Source organism: Elephas maximus, chromosome 16 (genome assembly GCF_024166365.1).
Source record: "Elephas maximus indicus isolate mEleMax1 chromosome 16, mEleMax1 primary haplotype, whole genome shotgun sequence".
Lineage (NCBI taxonomy): Eukaryota > Metazoa > Chordata > Mammalia > Proboscidea > Elephantidae > Elephas > Elephas maximus.
In genome coordinates, this window is record NC_064834.1 from 68,777,551 (window position 1) to 68,788,856 (window position 11,306).

An 11,306-nucleotide genomic window follows, 5' to 3' on the forward strand; every position below is an offset into this window, starting at 1 on the left:
CAAGCTTAATTAAGTTTAGGATTTTTATAAGGTGCCTTTTTAAAAGTCTTCACATCTCTATTAAAGGTTATAATTAAACAATAAGCAATTATAATAGCGGATGTGTGTTTCTAAAGAGCTTAAATTGTTTGGTACGCTTTATTAATGATTATAAACTTGTTTACAAGTATCATTTCACTCATCTCTGAAACATAGCCATCTCTAGGGTGGAAGTTGGCAGCAGTAGTTCACAGCAACACAACAACACACTCCAACACAATTCAAAGAATACTCTAAAGGCAAGAACTGAACAAACTAGAATTACTAACATCTCTTCCTGTAGTACCTACATTTCTTTGGAGTTCTCCAAAACCTAGCTAGAGCCAAAATGGTTTAGTTTTACTATCTGGCAAGATCAGAAGTTATGACTTCATGTTTGTAAATCAGAATAAGAAAAACAGCATATTTTTGCTCCTGAGGGAAACAAACAAAATGGGCTAAAGAGAATCTGGAATTGCTTTATAAAAGTGAAATGATTTCCCATAGAAGAGTAGTTTTGTTGTTGTTGTTTTATTGTTTATATTAAGAGAGGAGCCCTGGTGGCTCAGCTGCTAACCAAAAAGTCGGTGGTTTGAACCCACCAGCCACTCTGAGGGAGGAAGACGTGGCAGCCTATCCATAACAATTTACAGCCTTGGAAACCATATGGGGCAGTTGTACTCTGTCCTGTAGGGTCACTGTGAGTCAGAATCAATTTAACGACAATGGGTTTGGTTTTGGTTTTGTACTAAGAGGGTAAAAAAAATGTCACTTGGGTCAAATATACGGTTGGCTCAGAGTGAAAAATAATGGCAATTACGTAAGCCCTGGGATCAAAGCAGTTCTGCCAAAATGTTTACTGGCTCTGTTTTAAATATTCTTTTTACTAATTTTAAGATGTGCATGAACGATAATTTAAAAAGGAAAGGATTGTATGTGTAAGGACAACATACCAGAATAGAAGACAGTCTTTTTTTTTTTTTTTAATCCTATGACTAATGAAATGTTTGGCACAATTTTTCCAAATTGGGGGAAAAAGTTCATATCGTAAAGGGAGAAAATCCTGAAAATTCTAACTTTAAATTGTCAAAATGCCTGCTGCGATGAATAAAAATGATTGGACCAGAAAGTAAAAATAGTATTTATTCCCTAATGGTGGAGCATTGTGCAGATGACAGTACTTTCTGAAGGGTGTACTTTTCAGTCCACTTCTGTAAGGGGACTCATTTCAAGCATTGTGGAGGATTTTTCCTTTGGATATCACTATCCGTATGAGAACATCTTGCAAATCTGTTGTAGAACAATTATAGTACTTTGTGTTCAAATGGCCCATTTGGTCAAGAGTGTTAAGATTCTCATTTTATAATGGATGGTAATTATTTTCCAGATGGGGATTCAGGGACCTAAAGATAGGAAGAAGTTTTCTCCAAGGTATCATTACAATATTCAGATTTCAGACTCATATGTATTTTATACACACACACACACACACACACACACACACAGGGTTCCCCGGGTGGTACAAACTTAATAATTAAGTGCTTGACTGTTAGCCAAAAGATTGGCAGCTCAAACCCAGAAGACAGGCCTGGCAATCTGCTTTCGAAAGGTCAGGGACTTGAAAATATGATGGAGCAGTTCTACTCTGCACTCATGGGGTCACTATGAGTCAGCACACACAGGTACACAATTCAAATGTATATAAAATTTATATACATATGACAAAGCCCCAGGGGTATATTGGAGATATGTGAATAGACAGATCCCCACGTCCGTCAAAAAGTTAAAACAAAAAACTATTTGGCTAACTGATTTGAAATTATATTTGCAATAAAGCAGTTTGGGGTTTTTTGGTGGTTTTTTGTTTTGTTTTCCTCACTGAACTGATGCCTTTGTCTTCTGGCGCTGGGCAGAGTGTGTACCCAGTGTGTGATGCCTGAAAAGCAGGGTGGAGTGTGAAGACCTCTATCAATGGCTGGGTCTTAATTCCGGTGGTTAAGAGCTCAGGCTACTAACCAAAAAGTTGGCAATTCAAATCTACCAGTCGCTCCTTGGAAACCCTATGGGGCAGTTCTGCTCTGTCCTATAGGGTTGCTATGAGTTGGAATCGACTCGATGGCAACAGGTTTGGTTTATTTTGGTTTTCTGCCTATTACTAGCTATATATCTTCAGGGAAGTAATTTTCCGTCTTCAGGCCTCTATTTCTTCACCTGTAACATAAAAGACTCTCTAAACAGGAGCTACTAAAGTATCCTCTAACATTTAATAATACTACATAGTACATTAACAACCCACAGAAGCCAATTGCATTATAATTATCTAATTGAATTTGGTGAACATACTAAAGCAGATTTCCTTTTTAAGTAATTTATTAATGAAGGATCCTCTAATGAGGGGGGAGCGGGAGGTTAGGGGGTGGGTTTTCCTCAAGATGTCCTGAGAGTTCTCTCTCCCCAAAAGAATTAATGATCGCAGAAAGTAAATATTATTTTTATTAATTAGCCTACGTGTGAGGAAATGGATTTGGAAGAAATTAACAGGTAAGTGCAAGTAATTTTGAACAGCCATCACCTTTTCACTCGTAGCAATGAACAGCTTCTGTTCATACTGTCTGTAGTTTTTTCAGACTACGAATACATGCTGAGGAAGGGAAGATTTAAGGAGCAAAATACATATTTGTAGATAAGAATGTGTCGGGTAGATGTCAGAATTCCCTTTTCATGGTATCATACTATTATGTTATGCAGTTTTTGTGGCTCAACAAAATCAACGCGTGTTAATACACAGAAGTCGAATTCATTCACTTTAACTGCTATATGGTCTTGAGTCAGACAAGCCCCATTTGATCTCCTTGCAGAGGACTTGAAGCTGTTTCCAGTCTTTCACTACTGTAAACAGTCCTGCAGAGACATCCATATGTTTCCTCGTGCACATGTGCAGGGAAGTTTGTTTGTAATTATAGCTCTTTTTGACAATTAACAATGAAATTAATGGGGGTTTATGAGTGATAGTTTGGAAAACTCACAGGACTGAGCATCAAAAGACCCAAGTTCTAATCCTAGCTCTGCAACTAAATAGTTGGGGACCCAGCAAGCCCTAGTCTTTCTGACCTCTAAGACCCCTTCCAGCTCCAAAATTCTCAAAGTCTATGTATGTGTGCTTTGGTGTTGTTGGGTGCCAAGGAGTCAATTTTTGACTAATAGGAACCCGATGTGACAGAATAGAACTGCTCCATAGGGTTTCCTAGGCTGTAATCTTTATGGGAGCAGATTGCCAGGTCTTTCTGGGTGGATTCAAACTGCCAGCCTTTTGGTTAGCAGCCAAGCACTTAACCATTGCACCACCAGAGTTCACTTTCTCTCTAGTTAAGAGCTCAGCTGCTAACCAGAAGGTTGACAGTTTGAATCCACCAGTTGCTCCTTGGAAACCCTATGGGCCAGTTCTGCTCTGTCCTATAGGGTTGCTATGAATTGGAATTGACTGGACAGCAACAACAGGTTACATATGTAACTGTGTAACTGAAAAGCACTTGCTATGGGAAGAAAGTTTTGCAAATGCTCATGTATTTGTCTTCAAATTTCAATTATCTCACCATCATGAGTCTTTCTGGAATCCTCCAGACTTCAACCATACAGTTGCTACTTATATGGATTTAGGTCACGGAGAACTTTGATTATTACTGAAAGCAATGTTTAAAAAAAAAAAATTATTAAGTTATCATCCTTTGTAAACATCTGTTAATTATTTTTTATGTTTAGTTAAAAATAAATCTAAGACATGGGATATTAACAAACAAGAAGGGAATAAAACTATAAAACTTTATAGAATTCCATAAAATTTTCTGAAATGTTTTATATGTGTGTGTGTGTGTGTTCATTTGGAGACCATTAATCTGGTGGGCAGCTGGCAAAATCATTTGGTGATAGTTCTGTGTTTTCTCCTGTGTAAGATTTAGTGCTCTCTCCCTTTATACTTATTTGATCTATGCTGAACAAAGTAAAGGACTTTTAAACTATGTTGTCTTTTGTGTGTTTGATACAAAGTCGGGGGGGGGAGGGGCGGGTATTTTGACGCACAGATCCAACTCTTCTAGTTCCAGGATCAGATTTTAAACCATTTGTCCTAATCAGTTTTCAACTAGCCTGAGCAATGTTTAAGTTCATCTCAATATCTGATAATAAGAAACAGTTTTAGCTCAGAACTGGGTGCCTATCACGTATGCATTCTGAATTAGGTCACCTTCAGAGTACTAAAGGTTATGATGTAAAGAAGAAGTGGTGCAAATCTACATTGTAGCTTTTCTAGAATGGAATGGAGTCCCTGGGTGGTAAAAACAGTTGATGCAGTTAGCAGCTAACTAAAAGGTTGGAGATTCTAATCCACCCAGAGGCACACCTTGGAAGAAATACCTGGCAATCTACTTCAGAAAATTAATCATTGAAAACCCTCTGGAGCATGGGGCTGACTCTAGAACCAGTGACTTACTAGCTAGTAATTGGAATACTGGAGCCTTGTGGCCCAGTGGTTAAGAACTCGGCAGCTAAGCAAAAGATCGGCAGTTCAAATCCACCAGCCATTCCTTGAAAACCCTATGGGCAGTTCTATTCTGTCCTATAAGGTTGCTACGAGTCAGAATTGACTCATCTGCAATGGGATTTAATTGGAATACCCATGAATGATCCGCATCCAGGGACGGATTACCCAATAAGCAAGGTACGCACAGGCTTCCTTGTGCTTATTTACTAATCTGTAGTGAACAATTTCATCTGTTTTTCACCACAAATGTGAAAATGTTCACTACAGATTAGTAAGTAAGCACAAGGAAGCCTGTGCGTACCTTGCTTATTGTAAACCCATTCGTACCTTGCTTACTGATTAATCCGCCACTGTATCGACTACGCGCTCCTTGGAAACCCTATGGGGGCAGTTCTACTCTATCCTAAAAAAAATACCCCAGTGCCGTCGAGTGGATTCCGACTCATAGCGATCCTATAAGACAAGGTAGAACTGCCCCATAGAGTTTCCAAGGAGCACCTGGCAGATTCGAACTGCCGGCCATTTGATTAGCAGCCGTAGCACTTAACCACTACGCCACTGTCCTAGAGGGTCGCTATGAGTCAGAATCAACTACGGCAATGGGTTTGGTTTTTAGAAGCCCTGGTGGTGTAGTGGTTAAGTGCTATGGCTGCTAAGCAAGAGGTCGGCCGTTCAAATCTACCAGGAACTCCGTGGAAGCTCTGTGGGGCAGTTCTATTCTGTCGTATAGGGTCACTATGAGTTGGAGTCAACTCGATGGCAAGGGGTTTGGATTTGGAGTTTTGTTTTTTGTTTTTTTGTAGCAGCAGCAAGATGAAGTACAGGATTTAGCTTGACAACATAGGCCTAAAAGAAAGATCTTCTGGGACCTCAAGTAGTATAGTTGAAGGAGCATTGAATGGAGAGAAGTGATCTGGCTCAACCGACTGTGAGGTTTATGACCTAAACCCCTTGCTCTCGAGTCGATTCCAACTCATAGTGACCCAATAGGACTGGGTAGAACGTCCCCAGAGAGTTTCCAAAGAGCACCTGGTAGATTCGAACTCCTGACTTTTTGCTTAGCAGCCACAGCTCTTAACCACTACACCACCAGAGTTTTCCACGAATGACCTAGAACAACATAAATTCTCCTTCAGTAAACTGGTGACTTTTAAATTCTCTTTCATCTCCAAATTTGGAGCTTAGACTACTTAGAATGATTTCCTCGTAGACTCAAATCAATGTACAACTGTGTTTTACTTTGGTTATTTATCAAGTTTATGCAAAGTGGTAAGGTATAGATTGTGTAATTTGTGCCTATAATTGTACTCTTGTAACCAGAGATTTTAAGAAAATTATAGAAGTTTAAAAAAAAATCATATTCAAAGTATGAACTGCATTGCATGAATCTCTAAGGTAAAGTTTTGCCTAAATCACCTTTGTAATTGTGAGGGATTTTATTTTTTCCTTTTCTATATATACATGGACTTTTGAAAAGGAATGGAGCAAGCTAGTTTTGTAAAAGGGAAATGTGATGTAGTACACATCCCAGGAATCAAGGGTTTGCAGCATTTTCTAAAACAAGACTGTCTCCCAAAGTTCCTTGGCTAGAGACACTCACTCAACAGCTGCTTTTAGGGTTAAACATTTGTTGAGTAGGTCCCTGAGTGATGCAAATGGTTTGCTCTGGACTACTAACCAAAAAGTTCCCAATTTGAACCTACCTAGTGGAATCATGAAAGAAGGCCTGGTCATCTGTTTCTGTGAAGATGATAGCCAAGAACTTTCTCCACCACTTTCATGCCATCATCATGGTGCACATGAACATCTGGGCCGACACTCTTAAGGACATGGATAATGCTGAGAAGAGAGACAAGTGTCAGGTTCTTGTCAGACCTTGCTCCAAAATCATCATTCGGTTTCTGACTGTGATGAGGAAGCATGAGTACATTAGAGAATTTGAAATCATTGATGATCGCAGAACTGGGAAAATTGTTGTGATCCTCACAGGGCAGGTTAAACAAGTGTGGAGTGATCAATCCCAGACTTGATGTGCAACTCAAAGATCTGGAAAGGTGGCAGAATAATCTGCTCTCGTCCTGTCAGTTTGGTTTCATTGTACTGACAATCTCAGCTGGCATCACGACCCAGGTCAAAAACTCACAGGAGGGAAAATCCTGGGATTCTCTTTCTAGGGATGTAATACACACAGAGAGATAAAATGCCCCAATGGAAAAAAAAGATTACTGTCAAGAAAACTCTATGGAGCTCAGTTCTACTCTGTAACACACAGGGCCACCATGAGTTCGAATAGACTTGATGGTAAAGAGTTTGGTTTCGTTGGGTATTTGTCAAGTGCTCATCTTGTGAAAGGTTTTGCCCTTTGGGCACTAACTGCCAGTGTGATCTTGGGCAGATTATGTAAATTCTCTAGGTTCCCGCATCTGAAAAATTAGCTATTAGGAGAATTAAATGAGGGCATCCAGTAAAAATGCAGGGAGAGCCTGGCACGCAGGAAGTGCTCAAAACCTGTGGCTGTTAGGTCGAGGATGTGATGCCCTTCTCTTTGCAACCGCCTTTGTCCTAACTAAAGGCAAGGGCTGGACAGCTGGTTGTTCTGGGCTGTTCCTCACCAAGTACTAAGGCTCTGGCGTTGGAGCAACTGCCTCTCCAGACCCACGAGTGAGAGCCAGCATATGCAGACCCTGAGTTCTTTTTGTTTCAACCCAAACCTAATTTTTTGGACACTTTTTTCTATACAAAAACAAAATAACACCTTAGTAAAATTTCAAACCTTCCTTTAAAGTTTGATAATGATTCTTTGGTGGCACAGTGGTTAAGTGTTCGGGAGATGACCAAAAGGTCAGCAGTTTGAATCCACCAGGCACTCCTTGGAAACCCTACGGGGTAGTTTACTCTGTCCAATAAGGTCGCTATGAGTTGGAATCAACTGGACAGTAATGGCAATGGGTATGAGAATTCACCAGATCTCTGAGTTGTCAAAAAATAATGAGGATTACATTATACACCTTCTATCTCTGTAAGCAGCTGAATAGAAATCTAAATAATAGATTATATACCAGATAATGTTTTAATAAAAAAAATTATAGACTAGATTTTTCACTTAGGAGAGAATTGCACTAAATTTTAAAACAAGATTTTGGCATCTTTTGTTTTACTTTGTAACATAAATATTCTGCTGAACAGTGCTTTCTAACTCTCATTCATTGTTGTTAGGCTCCATCGAGTCGATTTTAATACAAAGTGACCCCATGTGACAGAGTAGGACGGCCCCACGGGGTTTTCTAAGCTGTAATCTTTATGGAAACAGATCACCAGGTCTTTCTCCCTCAGAGCTGCTGGGTAGGTTCAAACCGTCAACCTTCTTTCTGGTTAGCAGCCGAATGCGTAATCACTGAGCCATCAGGGTTCCCAATGCCCATTAGCCACTCAAATTTTTAGCGCATTATTTCCATTTTACTAATAATAATAGTAAATATTGGCTGATTACTCACCTTTGCTAAATTCCTCAACATCACAATCTCATTTCATTGGAAAGAAATAAAGCTCCAGCCACTGTAAACATCACCATTATTTTATTCCTTCCCTGTCATGAAGTGTGATGGAAGGTGGGTAAAGGGCTCTCCTCATCAGGCATTGCACACATCAGGAAATGGCAGGGAACTTGGAAACTGAGTGCTTCAAATCCTTTGAACTGCTCTTGTACTTCATTTGGTTTTAAGCGTTACCGGAGCATCCTTGACACAATCCCAACACCTAGCTGCTGAAGTGGAAGCACAGAGACCAGCAAAAGACAATTCATCTATTTTCCAGCTCCTGACACACTCAGTGTTTTAAGTAGCAGCCAGTACTTTGGTGTTTGCAATCTGTAAACCGCAGAGAGATTGAAATGTATTAGTGAACCCTACACATTGAAAAGGAGCCCTGGTGGCTTAGTGGTTAAGTGCTCGGCTGCTAACCAAAAGGTCAGAGGTTCGAGCCCACCAGCTGCTCCATGGGAGAAAGATGTGGTAGCCTGCTTCCATAAAGATTTACAGCCTTGGAAACCCTATGGGGCAGTTCTACTCTGACCTATAAGGTCACTATGGGTTGGAATCAATTCGCCGGCACACAACACAACAACACACATTGAAAAAACACACCTGGAACATCATTCCGCTCTGCTTTCATACACAAAGGACAAAATGCTAGTAGCCTGTCCTTCATGGAAAAATGTTGGGTTTTCAGACAGGAGACTAAGGCTTACACACCACGTTACATGGGTTGCTGCGTTAGACGTTTGCCAGAGAGTAAAACATGATAATGTATGTAAAATCTTTTTTTTTTAAGTAAAGAATGCTACAAATATGAAATTTTATCATGGATTTTAGGCTTTTATCTATTAAGTGTATACACACTTTTCCCTCTAGCATCAGTGGGTACTTAGAACAAGAGTTGAACACATATAAATTAAGAAAATCCTAGTTTACCATTATTCAAACTATGTTAAATCCAAGTCAACTTTATAAGGTGAGGAACATGTGAAAGATATATAAGAACTTGATAGCTAAGCGATTAAATATATGTGATGGGCCAAAACAAATTGAATATTACAGAACAGATAGAGTACCCTGTGTTATTGTTATCCTTCGGTGCCGTCAGAGGGGTTCTGACTCACAGTGACTCTATGCACGACACTGCCCAGTCCTGTGCTATCCTCACAGCGGTTGCTGTCTTTGAGCCTATTATTGCAGCCACTGTGTCAGTTCATCTCCTTGAGGGTCTTCCTCTTTTTTGCTGACCCTCTACTTTACTAAGCATGATGTCCTTCTCCAAGGGCTGATCCCTCCTGATAACATGCTTCAAGTATGTGAGACGAAGTCTTACCATACTTGCTTCTAAGGAGAATTCTAGCTGTACTCCTTGCAAGACGGGTTTTTTCGTTCTGGCAGTCCATGGTATATTCAATATTCTTCACCAACACCATAATTCAAGGCATCAGTTCTTCTTCAGTCTTCCTTATTCATTGTCCAGCTTTCCCATGCATATGAGGAAATTGAAAAATACCATGGCTTTGGTCAGGTACACCTTAGTTCTCAAAATGACAGCTTTTTAACGCTTTAGAGAGATCTTTTGCAGCAGATTTGTGCAATACAATAGTCGTTTGATTTCTTGATTGCTGCTTCCACGGGTGTTGATTGTGGATTCAAGTAAAATGAAATTCTTGACAATTTCAATATTTTCTCCCATTTATCATGATGTTGCTTATTAGTCTAGTTGTGGAGGATTTTTGTTTTCTTTATGTTGATATGTAATTCACACTAAATACTGTAGTCTTTGATCTTTGATCTTCATCAGTAAGTGCTTCAAGTTCTCTTCCCTTTCAGCAACAAGGTTGTGTCATCTACAAGGTTGTGTCATCTGCATAACGCAGATGTTAATGAGACTTCCTCCAATCCTGATGCCACGTTCTTCCTCACCTAGTCCAGCTTCTCAGATTATTTGCTTAGTTTACAGGTTGAATAAGTACGGTAAAAGGATACAACCCCGAGGCATACCTTTCCTGATGTTAAGTCATGCAGCATCCCCTTGTTGTGTTTGAACAACTGCCTCTTATTCTATGTACAGGTTTCTCATGAGCACAATTAAGTGTCCTGGAATTCCCATTCTCCACGATGTTATCCGTAATTTGTTAAGATCCACACAGTTGAATGCCTTTGGATAGTCAATGAAACACAGGTAAACATCTTTCTCGTATTCTCTGCCTTCAACCAAGATCCATCTGACATCAGCAATGATTTCCCTCATTCCACATTCTCTTCTGAATCCAGCTTGAATTTCTGGCAGTTCCCTGTCGATGTTCTGCTGCAACTGCTTTTGAATTACCTTCAGCAAAATTTTACTTGGGTGTGATATTAATGACAATGTTCGATAATTTCCACATTCTGTTGGATCACCTTTTTTTGGAATGGGCACAAATACGGATCTGTTCCAGTCACTTGGCCATGTAGCTTTCTTTCAAATTTCTTGGCATAGATGAGTGAATACCTCCAGCACTGTATCCATTTGTTAAAACATCTCAGTTGGTATTCCATTAATTCCTGGAGCCTTGGTTTTTGCCTACGCCTTCAGTGCAGCTTGGACTTCTTCCTTCAGTACCGTTGGTTCTTGATCATATGCTACCACCTGAAATGTCTGAATGTCAATCAATTATTTTTGGTACAGTGTCTTTGTTAAGACAGGCTAAATTTAAAATACTATGGAAGGGCATACCTGCTGCCTTCTTGAAAAAAACAAGCTCATGTGGTTGTAAGCTTGATAATGTCCTGATAATAACTTACATGTTCCTCACTTCTAGACTTGGAGTCTGGACTTCAGGCATAAATGTTTAAGTCCTGAGACCTTTCTCTAGTTTGGTGTCATATATAAGAACCTACCATTTTATATACATAATATATATCATGTATATATATGTAATCACTATATTCTTATTATTATATAACACACATTCATTGTAAATATTATACTATATTGTAGTATAAATAAGATACATAAACATATATAATTATATAATGTTCTTATGTATTAATTATTATATAAAATATGTATATGCAATTCGTAGGATTTTTTGCCAGCAGGAGCCTGAGACTCATGCCAGTTAATTTGCTTAGGGTGATTTTATCATACTGATATATGTAGAACAAGCTTAAAGATATGAAATCACGTGGATATTTAAGCATAGGCGCCAATCCTGGGCTAGGTGTCCTGGAGA

General features: G+C 39.4%; 1 pseudogene; it reads left to right on the forward strand.

The window, feature by feature from the left end:
* Window positions 1–6,345: 6,345 nt before the first annotated feature.
* Window positions 6,346–6,729, forward strand: LOC126059374 (40S ribosomal protein S15a-like; annotated as a pseudogene).
* Window positions 6,730–11,306: the final 4,577 nt, after the last annotated feature.